The following is a 24,491-nucleotide window of genomic DNA, read 5'->3' as shown; positions in this document are numbered from 1 at the left end:
TGCTATGCGCTATGTTATGCGCTATGCTATGTGCTATGTTATGCGCTATGCTATGCGCTATGTTATGCGCTATGTTATGCGCTATGCTATGCGCTATGTTATGCGCTATGCTATGCGCTATGTTATGCGCTATGCTATGTGCTATGTTATGCGCTATGCTATGCGCTATGCGCTATGTTATGCGCTATGCGCTATGTTATGCGCTATGTTATGCGCTATGTAATGCGCTATGTAATGCGCTATGCGCTATGTTATGCGCTATGTTATGCGCTATGTTATGCGCTATGCTATGCGCTATGCTATGCGCTATGTTATGCGCTATGCTATGCGCTATGTTATGCGCTATGCGCTATGTTATGCGCTATGTTATGCGCTATGTTATGCGCTATGCGCTATGTTATGCGCTATGTTATGCGCTATGCGCTATGTTATGTGCTATGTAATGCGCTATGTTATGCGCTATGTTATGCGCTATGTTATGCGCTATGCGCTATGTTATGCGCTATGTTATGCACTGCTATGCGCTATGTTATGCGCGATGTTATGCGCTATGCGCTATGCTATGCGCTATGCGCTATGTTATGCGCTATGTTTTGCGCTATGTTATGCGCTATGTAATGCGCTATGTAATGCGCTATGTTATGTGCTATGTTATGCGCTATGTTATGCGCTATGTTATGCGCTATGCGCTATGTTATGCGCTATGTAATGCGCTATGTTATGTGCTATGTTATGCGCTATGTTATGCGCTGCTATGCACTATGTTATGCGCTATGTTATGCACTATGCTATGCGCTATGCGCTATGTTATGCGCTATGTTATGCGCTATGTTATGCGCTATGCTATGTGCTATGTTATGCGCTATGTTATGCGCTATGCGCTATGTTATGCGCTATGCTATGCGCTTTGTTATGCGCTATGCTATGCGCTATGTTATGCGCTATGCTATGTGCTATGTTATGCGCTATGCTATGCGCTATGCTATGCGCTATGTTATGCGCTATGTTATGCGCTATGCTATGCGCTATGTTATGCGCTATGCTATGCGCTATGTTATGCGCTATGCTATGTGCTATGTTATGCGCTATGCTATGCGCTATGCGCTATGTTATGCGCTATGCGCTATGTTATGTGCTATGTTATGCGCTATGTAATGCGCTATGTAATGCGCTATGCGCTATGTTATGCGCTATGTTATGCGCTATGTTATGCGCTATGCTATGCGCTATGCTATGCGCTATGTTATGCGCTATGCTATGCGCTATGTTATGCGCTATGCGCTATGTTATGCGCTATGTTATGCGCTATGCGCTATGTTATGCGCTATGTTATGCGCTATGCGCTATGTTATGCGCTATGTAATGCGCTATGTTATGCGCTATGTTATGCGCTATGTTATGCGCTATGCGCTATGTTATGCGCTATGTTATGCGCTGCTATGCGCTATGTTATGCGCGATGTTATGCGCTATGCGCTATGCTATGCGCTATGTGCTATGTTATGCGCTATGTTTTGCGCTATGTTATGCGCTATGTAATGCGCTATGTAATGCGCTATGTTATGTGCTATGTTATGCGCTATGTTATGAGCTATGCGCTATGTTATGCGCTATGTTATGCGCTATGTTATGCGCTATGCTATGCGCTATGTTATGCGCTATGCGCTATGTTATGCGCTATGTTATGCGCTATGCTATGCGCTATGTTATGCGCTAAGCGCTATATTATGCGCTAAGCGCTATGTTATGCGCTAAGCGCTATGTTATGCGCTATGCGCTATGTTATGCGCCATGCGCTATGTGTTGCGCTATGTTATGCGCTATGCGCTATGTGTTGCGCTATGTTATGCGCTATGTTATGCGCTATGCTATGCGCTATGTTATGCGCTATGTTATGCGCTATGCTATGTGCTATGTTATGCGCTATGCGCTATGTTATGCGCTATGCGCTATGTTATGCGCTATGTTATGCGCTATGTTATGCGCTATGTAATGCGCTATGTAATGCGCTATGTTATGCGCTATGTTATGCGCTATGTTATGCGCTATGCTATGCGCTATGCTATGCGCTATGTTATGCGCTATGTTATGCGCTATGCTATGCGCTATGTTATGCGCTATGCTATGCGCTATGTTATGCGCTATGCGCTATGTTATGCGCTATGTTCTGCGCTATGTTCTGCGCTATGCGCTATGTTATGCGCTATGCGCTATGCTATGCGCTATGTGCTATGTTATGCGCTATGTTTTGCGCTATGTTATGCGCTATGTAATGCGCTATGTAATGCGCTATGTTATGTGCTATGTTATGCGCTATGTTATGCGCTATGCGCTATGTTATGCGCTATGTTATGCGCTATGTTATGCGCTATGTTATGCGCTATGCTATGCGCTATGTTATGCGCTATGCGCTATGTTATGCGCTATGTTATGCGCTATGCTATGCGCTATGTTATGCGCTAAGCGCTATATTATGCGCTAAGCGCTATGTTATGCGCTAAGCGCTATGTTATGCGCTATGCGCTATGTTATGCGCCATGCGCTATGTGTTGCGCTATGTTATGCGCTATGCGCTATGTGTTGCGCTATGTTATGCGCTATGTTATGCGCTATGCTATGCGCTATGTTATGCGCTATGTTATGCGCTATGCTATGTGCTATGTTATGCGCTATGCGCTATGTTATGCGCTATGCGCTATGTTATGCGCTATGTTATGCGCTATGTTATGCGCTATGTAATGCGCTATGTAATGCGCTATGTTATGCGCTATGTTATGCGCTATGTTATGCGCTATGCTATGCGCTATGCTATGCGCTATGTTATGCGCTATGTTATGCGCTATGCTATGCGCTATGTTATGCGCTATGCTATGCGCTATGTTATGCGCTATGCGCTATGTTATGCGCTATGTTCTGCGCTATGTTCTGCGCTATGCGCTATGTTATGCGCTATGCGCTATGTGTTACGCTATGTTATGCGCTATGCTCTATGTTATGCGCTATGCGCTATGTTATGCGCTATGTTATGCGCTATGTTATGCGCTATGTTGCGCTATGTTATGCGCTATGTTGCGCTATGTTATGCTGTGTTTTGCTATTCTATGCTTTGCTGTGTTTTGCTATCCTATGCTTTGCTGTGTTTTGCTATCCTGTGCTTTGCTGTGTTTTGCTATCCTATGCTTTGCTGTGTTTTGCTATCCTATGCTTTGCTGTGTTTTGCTATCCTATGCTTTGCTGTGTTTTGTTATGCTATGTTTTGTTGTTTTACTATGATATGCTATGTTTTGCTATGCTATGTTTTGTTTTGCTATCCTATGCTTTGATTTGCTATGTTTTGTTATGTTCTGCTGTTTTGTTCTGCTGTTTTGTTGTGTTATGTTATGCTATGCTATGCTATGGTTTGTTTTACTATGCTATGTTTTGTTTTGCTATTCTGTTATGTTATGCTATGTTTTGTTTTGTTATGCTATTCTATGTTATGCTATGGTTTGTTTTGTTATGCTATTCTATGTTTTGCTGTGTTATGCTATGTTTTGTTATGTTCTGCTGTTTTGTTATGCTATGTTTTGTTATGCTATGTTTTGTTATGCTATGTTTTGTTATGCTATGTTTTGTTATGCTATGTTTTGTTATGCTGTTTTGTTATGCTATGTTTTGTTATGCTATGTTTTGTTGTGTTATGTTATGCTATGTTTTGTTGTTTTACTATGATATGCTATGTTTTGCTATGCTATGTTTATGTTTTGTTTTGCTATCCTATGCTTTGTTTTGCTATCCTATGCTTTGTTTTGCTATGTTTTGTTATGTTCTGCTGTTTTGTTATGTTCTGCTATGTTTTGTTTTGTTTTACTATGCTATGTTTTGTTTTGCTATTCTTTGTTATGTTATGCTATGGTTTGTTTTGTTTTACTATGCTATGTTTTGCTATTCTTTGTTATGTTATGCTATGATTTGTTTTGTTATGCTATTCTATGTTTTGCTGTGTTATGCTATGTTTTGTTATGCTATGTTTTGTTATGCTATGTTTTGTTATGCTATGTTTTGTTATGCTATGTTTTGTTATGCCGTGTTTTGTTATGCTATGATTTGTTCTGCTATGTTTTGTTCTGCTATGTTTTGTTCTGCTATGTTTTGTTCTGCTATGTTATGCTATGTTTTGTTGTTTTACTATGATATGCTTTGTTTTGCTATGCTTTGTTTTGTTATGCTATGGTGTTTTGTTGTGTTTTGTTATGCTATGCTTTATTGTGTTTTGCTATGCTATGTTTTGTTGTGTTTTGCTATCCTATGCTTTGTTTTGTTATGCTGTGCTTTTGCTATCCTATGCTTTTGTTTGTTATGCTATGCTATGCTGTGTTTCGTTATGCTATGCTATGTTTTGTTATGCTATGCTGGTGAGGGTATGTGTGTGAGGGTGAGGGGGTGTGAGGGTGAGGGGGTGTGAGGGTGAGGGGGTGTCAGGGTGAGGGTGGGTGTGTGTGAGGGTGTGTGAGGGTGTGTGAGGGTGTGTGAGGGTGGGTGAGGGTGGGTGAGGGTGTGTGAGGGTGTGTGAGGGTGTGTGAGGGTGTGAGGGTGAGAGTGTGTGAGGGTGAGAGTGTGTGAGGGTGAGAGTGTGTGAGGGTGAGAGTGTGTGAGGGTGTGAGGGTGAGAGTGTGTGAGGGTGAGAGTGTGTGAGGGTGAGAGTGTGTGAGGGTGAGAGTGTGAGGGTGAGAGTGTGTGAGGGTGAGAGTGTGTGAGGGTGAGAGTGTGTGAGGGTGAGAGTGTGTGAGGGTGAGAGTGTGTGAGGGTGAGAGTGTGTGAGGGTGAGGCAGTGTGAGGGTGAGAGTGTGTGAGGGTGAGGCAGTGTGAGGGTGAGGGGGTGTGAGGGTGAGGGGGTGAGTGAGGGTGAGGGGGTGTGAAGGTGAGGGGGTGTGAGGGTGTGAGGGGGTGTGAGGGTGAGAGGGTGTGAGGGTGAGAGGGTGTGTGAGGGTGAGAGGGTGTGTGAGGGTGAGGGTGTGTGAGGGTGAGGGTGTGTGAGGGTGAGGGTGTGTGAGGGTGAGGGTGTGTGAGGGTGAGGGTGTGTGAGGGTGAGGGTGTGTGAGGGTGTGTGAGTGAGGGGGTGTGAGGGTGAGGAGGTGTGTGAGGTGTCAGGGGGTGTGAGGGGGTGAGGGCAAGTGAGGGGGGTGAGGGCATGAGGGTGAGTGTCTCCAATGAATGTCGCTGCTTCGCCTTCTTTGAAAATGTTCAGTGCTGCAAATAGAGCATGCCGCCCTAATTATCACAGCATGAGGCCCCAAAGTGATAATAATCACAGCATGCAGAGAGGCGCCCCACGCTGCTGGAGCACTCAACTGTGCATTAATTATAGTTGAGTGCTCCAGCAGCCTGAGGCACCTGTTGACATGCTGTGATAAGTGGGTCTCATGCTGTGATAATTGTTGCGGCGCCTGAGGAAGTGGAGACTCCTGCTGGGATAATTGGTCTTGTGGGCCTCGGGAAGTAGAGTTTCATGCTGGGATAATTGGTCTGGCGGCGCTTGCGGTGCCTGACGTCCAACAAACGTGCACAAGCTGCTCAACCTTGAAGCGCATTCACAGACCTGGGTCGGCTCGTGCTCAGGTCTGTATCGGGCTCGTTCACAGCTGTTAGTCCCTTGACAGGGATGAAGGCGGCTATAAGTCTCGTTGGCGGCAGCGCTTCGCGCTGCAACGCCAGCGAGACCTAAAAAGAATATAACCCAGATAAACAACACATGTCAACTAATATCCAAAAAGTGGTGAACAGGCACCACCATCACACTTATTCCTGTTAAGGAGCAGTTCAGGTTTGTGGACTTCCTGATTTGTACCCCATCAACAGTACCACATACTGTCCCTACAACTCCCTTTTGAGTGACCAGCTGCCTCCCAGGCTTCTTGGTGGGGCCTCCATCACTTGCATGCAAGATAGTTCATTCATTCTAGATTGATTTTCATGAAAAGTATTCGGAAATCTCATACAACTCGTAAATAATTTGAACTGTAGCACAGATCTCAGTAAATACAACCACAAAGATAGCTGATACTTTTGAAGTGTAGCAGCCAGAGCATGTAGCTACCAAGAGGTAACCAGTGAAAAGCTGCCGTCACCTGTTTGCTTTTGACTGCAGACTTTGCAGTTAAACCACAGAACCAGGAAACGTGAAACTGATCAATGGGATTACACTTTTGGCAGAATCCACCACTAAAGGAGCAAAAACATACAGGGACTGATAACATTAAGATCAGATTTCTGGCTGGGTAGAAGCTAGAGAGTTCAGGTATTCAATGGATACCCTTCTTACGTCTTGTCTAGACACCTCGCCAAGCTCATGTAATCAAAAGGTTCATAAATAACAAAAATAATTATAAACATATATAGTGGGCTCTGGGTGAATCCCCTTAAACCTTTGGTCTGTTTAACTTTTATTCACATTTTGCTTAAACCCAACACAGCCTACAGATTTGGGCATGTGTCAGCCGATTTCAGCCAATTATTCTCTTGTGATATCAGTAGCAGCATTTAGAATCATTACATGCGCGCAATCACCATTCACATTTTGCTTAAACCCAACACAGCCTACAGATTTGGGCATGTGTCAGCCAATTTCAGCCAATTATTCTCTTGTGATATCAGTAGCAGCATTTAGAATCATTACATGCGCGCAATCACCTAAAAAAAGTGCATTTCAGTGCCATGGTGGGTCAGCAAATGCTTTATTTTGCCATGAATTTTTTTTTCTCCTTTGTCTTTTTAAAATGTTTTTAGTCATCTCAATATGATTAAACTATGCCTTCAGGTTACAATAGTTAAGAGCCAATAGTGCATTTAGCTTGCACAAACAAACTTATTTCCGAGTGATGTGTATTAAAAACGAAGAAGGGTTTCTTTCTCTGTTTCAAGTAACTGTCCTTGCTAGTAAGTATCTATACTATTTCAAATTAAAATTCTATGCAATAGTTATTTTTTTTAAGTATATGGTCATGGCGTTTATGTTTTTGTTATGTTTTGTTGATGTTTTTTGTTTTGCTTCTTTGTTTTTGTAAGGTATAAGCTATCTTCTTTCTTTTTGTAAGACATAGGGGCATATACTCAAGGAAGTGACGGAGAGAGGCTTTAGCCTTCTTGACTTAACGCCTCTCTCCTGCACTTCGGAAACGTGAGGCTGCACCCTATTCTGAAGGATAAGGTGCAGCCTCGCAATGGCACTAAGTTTCACAACTTAGCGCCAACGCAGGCACCCTTGCACCAGAGTGCAGGGGTGTCTCTGGTTCAAGGGTGTCTGCAAGCAGGGAGGAATGTTTATGTACAGGAAAGGTGTCCTTTCCTGCACATAAACAAACCTTTAATGCCAGTTTGTAACGTACTTGTGTGCTGCTCATGCAGCCCATATGTAAGTTACAAAACGGCAAAAAAGGTTTGTTTATGTACAGTAAGGGACACCTTCCTGCACATAAACAAACCATGGCATTTTGCTTTTTCCATGTGTGCTGCATTGTGCAAAAACGAGGAGAAATAAAGGATTTCTCCTCGTTTTGTCACCTTAAGACCAGATTTTTCCTGGTCTTAGGTTTGGCGCTACCTCCTATTTACGCTGCCCTTGTGAATAGGAGGTAGCTCAAACTCAATGGATGTTGCGGTGGAACGCCCACCGCAACACCACTGCACACCCCTTTCATGCTAAAAACACGGTGAAGGGGGCCCTATTCACAAGGCAGCGTTAAGCCGCGTTAAGCCACTTAACGTGGCTTAACGCTGTCTTGTGAATAGAGCTAAGCTCCTATCACCACAACAATGTCACTGAAAGTGATGTTGTGGTGGCGATGGGGGCTTGAGAATATGCCCATAAACTTTCAATACAACACATTAAATATATACACATTGCTCTATCTTCCCAAGGTCAGGGCTACTGAATTGCCAATGCTTGTTTTTATATCGGGTTTTAAAGAATGCACATTAAAATGCATATTGTTTTGCAACCTAAAGCACTTACTGCTGGGGCAGACTTAATGAGTGATGTTACTGTGTTTTGCAGTTGTCTGAGACTAAGCCACAGCACTCCCTGGAGAAAGCGGTAGTCTGCTCTGTCTCGCTATCCTCAAGGTCAAGGGTTAAAGGGGAGTATATGTTATTCCACCTCTGATCCTAGTAATATGGTGGGCCAATGACACCAGTGGTAAGTAACTGCAACTGTGACAGCTCAAAACCCAATAATCCTCAAATGTCCTGGGTCCACCAAAACCACATCTCCGAGAGCCTGGGATGCTTCTCCCATTTTGGCAGGAATTGGTGCCTGGTTAAAAAACACAAATAAAACAATGGCACAGCCAAATAATTCTGGCTGAGGCAGGTTCAGACTGGATACCAAAATTAGCCCTGGCACAAATATTGAAACCAGCCCCACACCTCACGAGACCACAACTAGAATGAGTCCCTGGGGCAAGAATGGATCGTTGCAGCACATCCTGATGTAAGAGCAGCCCGCTAGCCGCAGCCTCGATGGGAAATGCAAGAGTAAAAGGATGGCCAGTCAGGCCCTGACTTCAAGCCGCTGACACCTGACAGCCAGGCTCAAGCATCCTGACGATCAGTATCTGGAGGCAGACTCCTGTACACCCTAATAGAGACCCATGTTTGGCCTTAAGAGATTAGGCTTGTCTCCAGCCTTATCAGGCTTAGAAATGTCACTGCTCGTTGAGTTTAGTCCTCAGGTAGACGATATCTCTTGGGGAATACCATCCAGCGCAAAGCCGACAGACCCAGCTGTATGGGAAGGACTGAGGCTAAGGAGGGAGCAAGTCTCATTACACTGCATTAGCAAACAGTGGCCATTTCATAGCAGAGACAATTCATATAATCTGACGGCCATTTTAGAAATTTGCTCATCCATGCCCGCTTCAACAATCTGTTTACAGATCTGGGCAATTAGCCTATACCGGTAGACGAAAACATCCAGTTACAGAATAATATGTGTGCATTAACACAACACAATTACGCATTCGGTTACAAAACAATCAGTGAGTAATCAAGAAGCACAAATACATTTTCGGGTGCAAACATATACCTGTGCAATATGCAAGCATAAGTATTCATTTGATTATGAGTTATGTGTCCAAATGCTGAGCACAATTAAGTATTTAATTTCTTAATTCTGTGTGTGGATTATGACAGCACAATTAACCATTGGTTACTTAGGGGCACATTTATAAGGCTTGCATCACTTTTTCACATAGTAAAGGTAAATAAGCCCCTTGGGCCATAATTACAAGCCCCTATCGCCACGGGAACATCACTTTTTATGACATTCCTGTGGCGATAGGGGTTTCACCGCATTTACAAGACAGTGTTAAGCCACTTAACATGGCTTAAGACTGCCTTGTATATAAGGCCTCGCGTGAAAGGGGAGGGCAATGGGTGTTGCTGTGGGCATTCCACCGCAACACCCATTAATTTTGACACTGCCCGTATTTACAAGGGCAGCATAAATAGGAGGCTGCGCCAAAATTAAGACCAGGAAAAACCTGGTCTTACTTACACTGGCGCAACAAGGAGAAATTATTAATTTCTCCTAATTTTTGCTTTTTTCAAGTGTGCTGCGTTGTACAGCACACATGGAAACAGCAAAAGGCCAATGATTGTTTATGTTCAGGAAGGTCCCCCTTCCTGCACATAAACAATCATTTTTTGAAAATGTTGTTTGCTTCTTCTATGTGTGCTGCGTTAAAAAACGCACATAGAAGTTACAAAACGGCATTTAAAGATTGTAAATGTTAACACAAAGAATCTTCTCCTCAACGCAGACACCCTTGTACTATGGCTCAAGGGTGCCTGCATTGGTGCTAGGCTGCTATGTTTAATGCTAGCACAGGGGGAAACGTAGGGCTGCACCATATTCTTATAAATATGGTGCAGCCCTACGTTTCTGAAGTGGCAGAGTGAGGCGTAAGCCAGGAAGGCTAATGCCTCACTCCACCCCTTTCCTTGTAAATATGCCCCTTAGTGTGCAATGAGTGTGCATGATTAAGAATTCTGACACAGAGGAATAAATGTAATAAGCAAACACAAGGACATCTAAAGATGCCTTATATTACATTTCCAATAAATCAAGGCAATTAAGCATAGTATGTGCGTGCAATATTCAGGCCATAATAGGCGATCTGTTTCAAAGCTATTGGAGCACAATGAAGATTTTTTCTGCAGGGACGTGTGTGTACTGTAAGCAAGCACACGTAGAGATTCAGCTTCAGAGATACAATAGATGAACCCAATTCAAAAATTGGTTACTGAAGTAAGCAAAGGCGATTAAACATTCATTTTGGCTAGTTATATGTGTTAACGGCCTCATGATTTAGGAAATCGGAGAGTAGAGCTACGGAGCTGTTGTAAGTTATTCACTGTAGACAGAACACGTACAAAGGTATATATGTACAATAAACCCTTGAAAGCTACACATTTATTACCATGCCATAAATGTTGATGTCTGAGTTTTGCTATTCAAATATTGGAATGTCCGCCATGCTCATTCGCCTTGCATGACGCACTCAAATTTCAGTGCACAGGAAGAAGAAAATGATTTAATTTTTCTTTTTCTTTTTCAAAGTGAGCAACCTTTTATTTTTTTGGTATAAGAAGCATTTCTGTTAGACCTGTCAGCCTTTGGGTGGTCTTCGCCCAAAGTTTTTGCATTGCCTCCTCCATTTTTGCTTACCTATTTGTGTTGGCCTTAAGTTCTCTGCTCACTTTACCACTGCTAACTAGTGCTAAAGTGCCTGTGCTCACTTCCCAAAAACATGGATAAAGTGGCTCATGCCTAATCGGAATACGCAATGTACTTATACATTCCTTGTAGAGGGGTACTCTACAGTAGAGTGGTACCAGGGGCATTAAAATAAATGTTACGAGATGGCCTGCAGCACGGATTGTGCCACCCACTTAAGTAGCATCTTAAAATATGTCCCAGGCCTGCCATTGAAGCTTAAATGCCGTTTTAAACCACCATGTCGACTTGACAATAAAACCCCCTTTCGAAGTCTTAACCCCCCTTTATTACATATAGGTCAACCCCAAGATATGCCCTAGGTAGTCCATAGCGTAGGGTGCTCTATAGTTAAAAAGTTGGACATCTACTTTTAAGTTTTGCATGTCCTGGTAGTGAAAAATCCCTAAAATCGTTGTTTCACTACTGTGAGGGCTACCCCCTATAGGATAACATTGGTGATTCCTTATTGCATTTCATAAGCTGTAATTTCCAATTGGGAGCTGGTAGCTATATCATGTGTGGTGTCCTTGGAATTGTGGTGAAGAGCCCTATTTAGTGGTAGAGTCGAGTTTTGAGATTATTCTGTTTTAGGAGATGGAAAGATATCCATGCATGTAGGTGCTTGAGCATCTTTCCTGATATAATTTCTGATGTGATATAATGGCTGCAGTGCCATTTATGTTGACAATAGAATTCCAGCAAAACATATATTTTTTACGCTATACAAAAATACAGGTTCTGATATCAAGATAAATTATCAATACTCAAAATTTGTTTGACAATTTTAACTACTCCATTAAAGATAAAAAACGACAGAGTTGAGAGTCTGACAGCATCATGATCCTGTCTGAAGAAAGTGTCCACTACACAGGACTCCACAGGAGCTTAACTTATCTTGATGAGCATAATTGGAGGACTGTAAAAACGTATTAAAATGACGTTGGCTGTCATTCTTCTTATTATTATTAATTTTCCAATTTTTTGTTTTGAATGCTTCCTTTTCACTACTTAACACTGACCACTGCACCAATGGTAGATATAAGATTGCCATGTGTGATTAAAATCACACTCTGTTAAATTTCGGTACGTCAAACTATTTGAATTTAAGAGGGGTAAATGTGTTTGTAATTTCCAGGACATACACACTTTGGTGCCGTAAGCATCTAACTCTGGATGTCGTCCCCTAAAAGTTGTAATAAGAGATAAATATTGCATCCCATAAATTCAAAACCTTCAGTGTTGGATTTTATCTCTTGTAATAGGACAGGCCACTTGTATTCTGGATCTATCACTTACGTGACTCCTAAACCGCATCCAGAACACCTCAGCCGACTGATCCTCAATGTCCCCCAAAACAGCCACATCACCTCCCACCTAAGATACCTGCACTGGCTCCCCGTCAACAAGAGGATCACCTTCAAACTCCTCACCCACGCACACAAGGCACTCCACAACGCCGGACTAGCCTACCTGAACGATAGGCTCAACTTCTACACCCCCCGCCCGCCAGCTCCGCTCCGCCAGCCTCGCCCTCGCCGCCGTCCCGCGCATCCAATGAACGACCTCCGGCGGCAGATCCTTCTCCTTCCTTACCGCCAAGACCTGGAACACCCTCCCCACCCATCTACGACAGACCCAAGTCTTACTAACCTTCAGAAGGCTCTTCAAGACCTGGCTTTTCGAGCAGTAGCGGCACCCCCCCCCCCCCCCACAGCGCCTTGAGACCCTCACGGGTAAGTAGCACGCTGATTGATTGATTGAACCGCAGATGCACTAGATCACAGTATGACTGCGATAATTGCCCTGCACCCTCATTATACATCATTGCCTTCAGCGAGGCAATGTTCTCATAAAGCCTTTTAGATGGTCATTAACACTACATTCTACTTGAGTCACTCCAAAATATTGTGACATCAGTGACGTCTCAGCAAAGTTTCTAAATGGACGATGATGAAGCAAAACTCTCATTCAAAGTCATCAAGATCTGGCTGTCTCAGAGATAAGTGTAAATGTGTCAAAAAGAAAGGGATACTGAGTCCTTGTCAATCCATGGGCTTACCATTCACAATTCTAGAAATGCTAATTTATTTGGTAAGGCTGGTACGTTTTCATGCACAGTCTCTGAGTGTTTCCCTATTCTTTCATTTCTGCCTTCATTTTTTTTCTCATTGCAGAGAGTTGTCATATTTCCTTCAGGACTGGGTGTTTAATTAAAATCGTAATTAAAATTGATCTTGCCATTAGTATGCACCTGCTCTGCCTCTCTCGTCCTCCGCATTAAATTATCTCCTGGAGAAGTCAGACTGGTGCAGTGAGGCCTCTCCACTTTGACGCCGCCTCCCCATCCTCCTGCTGAAAGGACTTTCAGACAACAGCTGTGTGCCCAGGTAAACGAGCACCTCAGCTGAGTGGCCTCGATGGGGAGGGAAGAGGAGACAGCAGATAATGAAACAATTAACCAGGATCAGAATCCTGGGGGTCTTCAGGGGTCTCCGCACTAATGGAGACAGCTGTCTGCCAGGCCTCACATTAGTGTTAGAGAAAAAAAAATCATATCATGAAAAAGTTTGATAAGTCTTGAAGAAATTGATATTGACTATGTGAGCTTTTCAGATCCGTGAACAGGGAGGGATGAAGCCTGCATAAAAACACCAGCCTGTTTTAAGGCAAGCAAACCACACAGTAGAAAGAGAGACAGACAGTCCTACTGCAAGCGTAAGGGAGGACAAAGACAGATAGATGAACACAGAGAGACAAATACTCAAGGATATTAAGTATTGATATTAATTTTCCTTCAAAACGAATCAAAATCTAAATATTTATCTTACCTATAAGGCTTGACACCCCCGACACACATCAATCTCCAGCCAAACATTGAACAGGAGGTTTGAATGAATGAGGTTCTGCATCTAGAACTATAAAATTGTGACACCAACCACATTCTGGCAAAATCTTAGCTCACCGAGTCTTGTAGTTCACGTGCTATATCAGGTGTGTTCGCACTTAAATTCATAAAGCTCTTCATTATTTTGATTGAATCTACTGGGAGGTCCTGAGGTTTGGTGTCACCAGAAATCACTCTCCTGCACCCACTCAAGCACGTTATAATATGTTCAATTTAACACCTCTACTTTTTTAGAGATTTTCCTAAGTAGCATCCGTAAAAGAGCAACAATTGTACATTGAAATTTTAGCCCACAATGATGTCTATCCATTGCCAAATGTACAGTAGAAGTTCCATCAGCGATTGTGTGACCTAGAAGTGATTCCCCTCTATTGTTTATGGAGCAATAAGGCTGCGGCTTCTGATGTTGAGCATCTGCTATGTTTAAGAGGTACCTTTTCTATGGGTTGATGGTTTCAAGAAGGTGGCAAAAGATGCTCATATGAACAGCTAGAAGAGAGAAGGATGGACCACGTTTGAAACGCATCTTGTGGACGATGCTCAGGGTGCAGCTATTACCGGGGTATATGAGTACAAAAAATGTGGCTGGTACCCTCGGTAGTGGCAATCTGTTCCGAAAGTTTGTATGATGGAACAATGCAGGGAAACACTCTGCATGCCTTTACCACTCATTTCTTACCCCACATGTTTTTAAGACTGCATATTCTTTGACAACGTATGCCTTTAAACATGCATTGTTTATATATTTATTTATATATATATAAACAATGTATTTGAGGGGGGAGACCCCCACACCCATGATTTTACCCAGGGCTGGTCTGGGAACTAAAACCGGCCCGGCAAAGTGCTCGCCCCCCCCCCCATCCCCCGGGGAGGTTTGAGGTCTTTGCTGGGGCCAGTTTTTGGCCGATTTTGTTGCAGGGCCGATTTTGCAGCTATGCTGCATAAACGGCACTGTAACAAAAACGGCCCCCAGGGGCCCAAAACCAGCCCCACCCTTGCGGCGCACTGGGGGTTTGCCCGGTGCCCGCAACGGCCAGTCCGGCCCTGATTTTACCTTAAATGCATGGTAAAGACATACCTTGTAAAAGCCTATGTGTTCTAAAAACATGTTTGGTAAAAATGCGTGGTAAAGGTACAATGTGGTAAAAATCTCACTATAAAGGATGTTTCCCATTCCAAAACAGGACTTGAGTGAAGGTACAAGGCTGCCTGTAGTCCACTGTCTCTGTGTTATGCTACATTACACTTCTTCGTCGTCTATGGAAGGGAATTTCATTATTGATCAATGACTGGGTCTTTCTCTTATAAAGTTTTCAACATGCTCTGCTTTTCTTTTGCTTATACCGAGCAGAAACAAAACATTTTAAAGTGATGTTTCCATTGCAAGGTGTTCCTTTCCACGTCTTTGTAAATGTCATAATACTTATAGAGCGCACTGCCACCAGACGGTCACCTTGCAGTGTCGCCTATTCGGCTTCCTGGCGCTGATACTCATACCGCTGTGGAACCCCTCCTGGCTTTCCCTGTGAAGTGTCCACTCATGGGCACCCCCAGGGTGAAGCCAGGCATCCTTAGCGCTGTTGGGGCCGGTGTGGAGGCTAAGCAAGCTATTGGCCAGAGTTGCAGCGTGGGGCCTGTGATTAGAATAGGCACCGAGATGAGAATGAACAGGTCTGAGGAAATTGAGCCCGAGACCCCGCCGAGGTGGGAATCGAACCCTGGTTCCTGGCCAGAACTCTGCATCAGGGTCTGCCGCTCTAACCATTGAGCCACACTCCTCCTCCTTTCGAAGTGGTATAGCACCTTCCCAATATTTACTGGGGGTAAGAATGGTAAAACCAAGTACTTAGAATTGGGGGAGCACATGCAGTAGTACACCCGCCAATTTCAGGTCTCACGTGCTTTCCCCATTCTGGTGCTATAAACTTGTGATGGGCTATAAATAGGGTTATTTGAGGGTTCGAGCGAAATTGGTGACTTCAGGGCCGGATTCTCATGCGGCCATCTTGTAATGGGGCCCTGTGCGGAAAAAGAGGGCAGTCAAGGTCAATAGTCACAACGTTAAAAAAAATAACTAAATCAAATCTCGGTTGGATACATTTCTCTTTCAGTAACTTCTCTCAAGTAAGTTGTGTCCAGGCGTTTCCCATGTTTATCGCAGTTGCAGACTGCCCACTACCCATCAACAGGACAGAAGGAATAACAGAATTCACGATTGCATCCAATGCATATTATCTTTGTTCAGGAAAAAGTAATGCTTTGCCCTTGCTGTTCGGTGAGCCATTTACATCTGCGATAGTTTAGTTACCTTGAAAAGAAACCATTGCATCCATCGGCAATAATTGCAAAATCCACAGGTGTCAGTTCAAAGATTATACAAATGAGGAGTTTCAATAAAGAACGGATGAAAGGGGGCATTGTGACACTCTACAAAAAGTGCGACATGTCAAAAAAACAAGCAGGAAAACACTCGACATGAAAGTGCAACAAACAAAGCCCGCCCCTTAATTAGACAAGCATCTGCAACAGACAGGGTTTCAAGTGGCTGAAAGGATAACACGTATTTTGAAGATAATTGTAATAGATGCATGATTTTAAAGTGGCATGGAAGGCTATTCCCATCAGAGCCTGTCTTTGGAAGATCAGAGAGAAGACTGGAGGGGGGGGGGGGGTCTCACAGTTTCGGCTACTGGATTTGACTGGGGCGGCTGAGTTGCCTCATAGAAGGGGCACGTGAAGCTTCATACAAAGCTGGGGTGGAAATGGGCCAAAAAGGGACTTCCTGGTAGGAGGCCTTGCCTAGCCTGCCCGGCTTCAGCTACTCTCATCATTTTGTGCTGCTGCGTCAGCCTGCAGGACCTGAGAGTTGAATTTATAGTAATATTGGTATGTTGATGATGATTAGTGAAAAGAAATATTAGAGTTACCAAGATGGCCTTACTTTCTCTTCATTTCCTATTCTTCTCTAGGTATATGAAATATATTGCCCCATTTATTTTCAAACATATGATTGAAATGAATATCAACAAAATCAATTTAAGGGCAGGTGGCACTGTGCTCAAAATGGTAAGGGGTGTGGGGTATTTACAATGATACATATATACAACGGGATGTCTCAGAAGTTTAGTAATCCTATGAGGGTCATAAAGACAGACAATGAATTAGTTTGGGAGAAATGAAATTACCTGTAATCGAGTATTGCCTCCTCGTCACTTCCTCGACCCAGTCTACAAACCTTATGAGCAGTGGCGGCTTCTCCGCTATGGCGAAGGAGCATCACCCGGCTCCCCCGCCCCCGCAGCTGAAGCAGCTGCAAAGCATGAAACATAAAACGATAAAAAACCACGTTTGTTATTGTTTTTTCTCCTACCATGAAGTCTTGGGGGTGGGGCAGGGTGATGAAAGGCTGGAGGGGCAGTGTTTGGCACTCCTATTCCGTGCGCATGACGGTCTGGACGGCCGTCTGAGGCTGGCCAAACCCTCATGAGCACTGAAGCTCTCCCCAACCAAAGCTGCATTGCCAGGTTGGAGGGCAAACACAGGCTCCCATTTGAACTGGGAGCACAAATCCTTGGCGCTCAGGCCAATCCAGACGGTCCTTTCAGCAGCATGAAAGCAGTGTCAGGATTGGCCGCAGTGCACTCTGGGAGCCTATGCCTACTGAAGGGAGGGGCGCGATGCGGCGATGCAGAACAGTGTTTTTTTTTGGTCTTGTCCGTCCGTGCTCCTCCTACCTCGCCACTCTATCTATACACTGGCTGCTTCTGCTTTGGAGTTAAGGACAGGAATGATGATGTAAAATCAGACTAATATGACTATCAGTCAGTAATCACATTACCTCTTCATCACTTGCTCAACCCTGTCCTTACAGCATTATGAAGTAAGGTCTGGGGAAAGGGATTACCAGTAAGTAATTGAAGCATTACCTCCTCATCACTACTTTGTCTCAGCCCTAATGACCTTCATGGGGTCAGATCACGGACAAGATGGTAGAACTGGAGTAATGGTTTGCTGGTAAGTAATGGAATTGTCGCTAAGTAATTGAAGCATTTCTCCTCATCATTTACTCTACCCAGCCCCTATCATTCTTATGAAGCATGGACAAGGAAGAAAGATTTGCGTAAAAACTTTCTGGTAAGTAATCCAAGCATTGCCTCCTCATCACTACCTCGGCCCAGACCTTACGACCCACGTGGGTTAAGGTTAGGGGCGAGCTTGCAGAACCAGCGTAATGGAATTAACGGTAAATAATGGGAGTCAAGTGATTGAAGCATTAACCGTGTACTGAATAATTTAAATCGAAAAACAAATAATACACATGTGAACAAAAAGCTCCTAATTAACCCCGGGGCCTCCTTCCTTATTATGGCGAAAGGTCACACGAATTACAAGCAGCCAGGGCTTCGCCACTTCTGGGGAGTTCGCGGGCTGTTGGGCTGATTGCAGCAGCATCCCTGTCAGAGGCTTGCAACGAGACGGCCTCTGGTACCAAATGATATGAGAGTTCTAGAAACAGAAAATGCCGAGGCATCTTGCTCAACATGTGGCTCACACTTTCTAGGCAAAAGGTACTCCTGTTGCAAGTGGTACATACCAGATTGCCACTATTCTGGTGGTCTTGCATGGTAAGTGCTTTAAATGGACGGTTACTGTCTGGTACTTAGTACCTGTACTTTGATTTGAGAGAGAGAGAGAGAGTACTGGCACTTCTCGGTACAGCTGCAATACATTTAATAGGAGAGTACCAGCACTTCTCAGGAGCAAAGAGGTACTCTAAGTAGTGAGTACCTGCACTTCTATATTTCTATTTAAAACACTGGGTATGGTGGCCTTTATACTGAGTACAATGAACTATAAGAGACCTCTATTAAAGACCCAGGACTCTTAGAAGAAGTTGAAGCCATTGACATCGCAATGAATGTGTTGTGTCGTTTATGAGGACCGGAAGTGCAGCAGTGATGGGCACCCTGTTCACCCCATCGAAGTACTGAAGACTGGACTACACTCTCTTTTTATTTTCTTTCAGGGTTCACAGTTTTCAATTACCACAAAAGAAGTGAGATGGTGTCCACCAAAGTTGTGGGCATGGATAGATACGCACTGCCATATGTAAATCCTGGCACTTTGGTGTCTCTCAATCTTTAGGGTTTTTGTAGTTTTCCATAGTGAGGAACAGATGCAAATGGCAACAGAGCACTTTACTATGGAAAACAGATTGGCAAATCCTGGCACTTTGATTTCTCTCCATCTCGTTTCCATAGTTCGGACTGAAGCAAAGGCCAACAGAACCCTTTACAATGAAAAACAGATTGCCAAATCCTGGCACTTTGATTTCTCTCTGTCAGAACACTTTACAATGAAAAACAGAGCTCTCTCGCTCTGTATATGAAATATATGGCCACGTTCATTTTAAAGCACATGTATGAAAATAATATAAACAAAATCAGTTGAAGTGCAGATGGCGCAGTGCTCAAAAAAGTGCAGTGGTGTGCAGTATTTACAATGATACATATATACAATGGGATGTCTCGGAATTTTAGTAACCAGGGAACAGTTCAAAATATATCCACACTTTACTGTCAGCAACGTTGTTTGTTTACGTGTTGCACCTCTGTTCTGGCATTGGTCATGAGGGGTTTGTCCTGTGAGTCATTATATGTAATACAGTACCAAGGAATGTTGTGGGGGTTACGCATTGTGTCATTTATTTTACATTATGGCTTTTGTGATGTGGTAAACTAGTTGTTTGTTCCACACAGCGATCCAAGGCCTCTCAGCAGCAGCAGAAGCAGCTTCTACATTCCTAGCAGGAGGCTTCAGCATCTTCTAGCTGCACTCGTAAGAACTCTTCCCCAGGACACCATTCTCCATGGGTAAAGCTCCACAAAGTTCTTCACACAGAGTAAGCCAGACCTCTCTGGCTTTGCCAGTGCTTTTTAGGTTTCACCTGTCAAAAGCTGGGCAAGCAGCGTTTTGCGCAGGCGAAATCTTTTGTTTAGAGTATGTGGCTTGGGAATCCGTCCTCTGTTCCATTGGCTAGCTCCATAAATGGAGGCTAGCCATTGGAACAGACATCTGTCCGTCATGGCCGGAGCAGATTCGTGGGCGTTCCCGCGATTTTTACTCATCCCACCCCTTTTCCTACGTCATCGCGGCGGTGGGCGTTTTTTTTTTTTTTTAGGTTTGTTTTGTTCATTCCAGGACGACCGCCGCCGGAAGAAGTCCAGTTGAGTGCCCGTTCCCGCCCCCCCCTCCCGCTGACCGTGTGCCGTTCCCGCCCCCCCTTCCCGCTGTCCGTGCCTTTCCTGCCCCCCTGTGCACTTCACGGAAGAGTCTGACAGCGGGTCTCCTCGGCACAGCACGGCGCTCTCTTCTCCCACAAAATGGCCTTACTTGCATCGCATGCTTCACCAAGGATCCACATTTCGAGGTTAATACTATAGCTAGAGGGTTCTTATTGATTCGCTGCCATGGCGATCCCACCCTGTTTACTAGTTGCCGCCGAGTTAAGCTCTGCTGACTGGATTGCTGCCGTGTTCCTGCCCCGTCAGAGAACATGAGCTGGCTTAGTAAGGCTGACCTGCATTATTCATGCGTGTGCCGTGCTCCCCTCGCTCAAATCTCGCTGAGGAGTTAAAGGGCTCGTTGGACACCCGTCCGAGGGGTTTTCCCTCCCGCAGACTTCTTGCCAATGTTTACCATCCGCCCGCTCCTTATTTACCTGCGACCTTCCTGAGTTGCGCAAGAGGACGGTTTGTGCACAGAGCTCCACGCACTCTTGGAGGACGGGCACCGGTTTCGCACACCTGGGGTGGCGCGCGGAGCTCTGCCGTGCAGGTGTGCGCTGCGGAGACCTGCCCAGCCTCCGTGAGATGTGCGCGAGGTTGGGGGCGCGCGGCGGTGAGAGCGATGGAGTCCCACTGCGCGTCCTGGAGTTCCAGAGTGCTCAGTGGCCTGTGGCCTTCGGGCCAAGAGGAGGACGTGTATGAAGTGGAGACTCTGGTGCCTCTGCCAGACCCCTATCCCTTCGCCTGGGAGTTGAACGATAAAAACGCAATAGTTGTGAATACGTCGATTGCGCACGTGAGCCACACGCAAAATGGACATTTACTGAAAGTTGTCTCGCAAATCTCCTTGCCTACCCCTCCTTACTCCGTAAGTACCAAAGGATTGCACTTTTTGAGAGCCTGTTACGGTCATTGAAGCAAAATTAAGGAGTGTCTTCATCATCAGCTCTTAAAATTAATTACTTGAGCTTTCTGTGGCTCATAAATGATATTGGTATGTAAAATAATGAATATACTTTACTTACTGCTGCTTTGGACACACAGCTCATAGTTTTAACAGGATATGAATACAGCATTTCCCGATGGTTCTGCGTGTTACTGTAGTCCCCAGTCAGGATTGATGCCTGCCGCACATTCACTGTTTCCAGCTAGGAAATGATTTACCAGATTACCCTCTCTGGCATGCGTTACAGATGTCGACATTGGGATTAGAAGTATGTAGTTGCTGCACAGAACTCGCAGTAGACATGTGTTATGTTCTTGTCATTTGTGACATCTGTTCAGCAGTCATTCTTTTGTGGTACTCTGAATTCAAAGTCTCAGCAACATTTTATGGCACCCGAGCGGTTAATGAGTTTACTCTTTCTCAGTGCTGTTCAATCAGGCCAAAGTCAAGTGTTAAGGCAATTGTGCAGATGTCATGTTTTAAAGTTTGATTGGAATTTTCTGCTAAGATACGTTTTATGTAATTATGTACACTGGAGTACGTTCGACATTCTGTTGCATGTGAACCAATATTCCATTTCACTGTGAAATGCATAAGCCTCCATTCTAATTTTCATCAGTTTTTCTGACCTCTTTAACTGCAATACTATGTTATTTAAACCCAGTCATTCAGACTTGGAAGTATGTGCTAAAAGAGGTGCAAATAGCGAACGTTCTCCAGTGTTTGCAGAAGTAGTTACCGCAAGCCAGGTATTACCAGTGCAAACAGGTGTGCAAGGGGTTCGACATTTCTTTTTCACTGGGTACTAACAATGTGGCAACGTGTAATTATGTGACGCCTGATATGCTTTTAATATTATCGCAGTTGTAGGTCTCATTCCCTTAGTTTGTATTTTGTTTTGTCGTAGCATTGCAGTTGATTTGTAATTTGGATGACACATTTTTGCATGTTTGGTTGTAATTTCCTACCTTCTTGACATTCTTAGTTTGTGCTTTAATTTTCGATCATGTGACTTTCCTAAAATCGCATTTACTTTACGCTCACGTGTTTTTATCCTGGTTTCTCCTATGCTAAAGTAGATAGCATCATGAGTGACTTTCCCTAGGCTGTCTAAATGAAAACTCCACTTTGCGCGTTCTGGACCCTTTCTAGAAAGGTCTGCCGGAAGAGAGTTCCCTTCATCCCTTGTTCCATTCTTCCATTTTTCTTTTCTATCTTTCTTTCTTTTGTTACGTGCTTTTTCTTCCTTTGTTTCGCCCTTATCCAATTTTCCTCGCACACATGTTTAACTTGCTTTGCAAATGTTAGCATTTATCGGTCTCTAATCAGGTTTGTTTACTTTGCCACCCCACTTACCCCCACCCGGAAGCACTGCCATTGTTTCTTCTTTCTTGCTGTATTATTCATCAGCTCTTGTGTGGTGTGTGTGTGGGCCTCGTGTGTGTGTGGGGGGCTCTTGTGTGTGTGTGGGGCTCTTGTGTGGGTGTGTGTGTGCAAATGCAATACGTCTCGCATTTGCGACAGAGTAAGCTATTGGCATTGTAAATGACAATGCCATTTATTTATCTGTTTTCAAAACCAACACATAAATAAAAAGTTTGTCATTTACAATGCTAATAGCTATAACTTTTCCGAAGGCGAAACCGTTGCATTGTAAATGCTTGTTTTTAATGCGCTGAAGTAAGACCTTATCCTGATTGCAAGAGTAATCAAGTTCCATACTTTTGGTGAGCTCCCGCAGGATGATTGCTGAAGAGTTCATATTTTTTTAAGCTAAGCTTTTAAAGAGCAGTGAATCAGAGCCCTTTAAGTGGTGACAACCATCAGAGATGGAAAACTCTTGAAACATACAATTTAGTGTTCCAGCCAAAAATATTTTGTGGCCAAAGCAGGTAAATGTACATAAACTCTTACCTTCAAGAGAAAACCTTTTCAGTGTGACCGACGTAGGTGTGATCGGTTCTGACCTTTTGGCACTTAAAACTAGGGTGGGAGGGGATAACTGGAATAAACCTCTCTAGCATAATTCCTTGGAATTACTGCAAAATTACTCGTAATTATGAGCTTTTTTTCTTAGTGCAAAATGCACCCTCACTTCCAAAATGGACCAGAGGATGTATTTTGTGCTAAGAAAATAGCAGTAAACAGTGGCGTAGCAAAGGGGGGGGTGTGCCCCGGGCGGCACAAGTTTTGGGGCAGTGGCCTCCCCCCTTACCTGCTGCTGTCGCGGGAATCAACAGTAGACCCCCTGCTCTTACATGCTGCCGTGGGTGGCAACTGCAGGGACCGCCACAGGTGGCACATGGGCTAGCTACACCACTGTACAGGACACGAGTAGTAGTAGCAAGCCGCTGCTCACTCTCTCAGTTTATTGTTGCTGTGCTCCTGCAATAGGATTTTTGCCCCAAATTACTCTTAATTACTCAAGATGGCGCAGTTTTGTAATTTCACATCATAATGCGTAATTACTGAAATTACTCCGATAATTCCGGCGGAATTAAAATTTCACCCAGGCCTGCTTGATACCTGTCTTGAGTGAGCATGGGCTTACTTCAGAGTGGCAAGGTGGATCTTGTTAATCATAGTTTACCCTCAATAGGACTAGGGATTAAACAGCTGATTTAAAGTAATAGACTAAGATAAAAGGGTTTTGTACTTTGAAGGAGCCTGCTGTGGCACTGTGCACCTTCACTTAAGAAGTTCTTTCAGAGCATGTAGGTTTAAACATTTATCCAGCGCCAAAACCAAGCACCATATTTACAAGCTCTTATCGCCATGGAATGTTTCTGTGGCGATAGGGGCTTCACCTTATTTACAAGGCAGCGTTAAGCCACTTAATGTGGCATAACGCTGCCTTGTAAATAAGGCTACCTTTCACACTATGCTTAGCGTGAAAGGGGTGGTAATTGGTGCTGCAGTGGGCATTCCAACTCAACACCCATTGATTTTGATGCTGCCCCATATTTACAAGGGCAGCGTAAATATGGGGCAGCGCCAAAATTAAGACCAGGGAAAACCTGGTCTTACCCTGGCGCACCAAAGAGAAATGTTTCATTTCTCCTTGTTTTTGCTGTTTTCATGTGTGCTGCATTGTGCAGCATACAAGGAAACAGCAAAACACCAATGATTGTTTATGTACAGGAAGGTCCTCCTTCCAGCACATAAGCAATAATTGTTTTTAAATGCAGTTTTGCAACTTCTGTGTGCTGCATTATGCAGGATTTTTGCCCATTATGCAGCACTTATAGAAACTACAACACAGCATTTCAAGATTGTTCATGTGCAGGAAGGAGGACCTTCCTGCACATAAAAGATATTCCTCTTAACGCAGACACCCTTGCACGATGCAAGGGTGTCTGCGTTGGTGTTACAAAAGGGGGTGGTGATGGACGGAGCATCTGAACCAATCAAACACTCACACCCAGTCCACAGATCTGGGTTTAATCCATCACCTTTCTTTAGCCCACTCTGCCACCCCAGTTCAGACATGGCCATATGCAAATCAGTCTGACCCTGTGCCTCATGGGAACAGTCCAGCCCGAACTGCGACCTGGCTGAAGAGGGCTGTAATGCTAGAAACCGGTCCTAGGAAGCT

This window comes from Lissotriton helveticus, chromosome 3_1 (genome assembly GCF_964261635.1).
Source record: "Lissotriton helveticus chromosome 3_1, aLisHel1.1, whole genome shotgun sequence".
Classification (NCBI taxonomy): Eukaryota; Metazoa; Chordata; class Amphibia; order Caudata; family Salamandridae; genus Lissotriton; species Lissotriton helveticus.
This window is presented reverse-complemented; position numbering follows the sequence as displayed.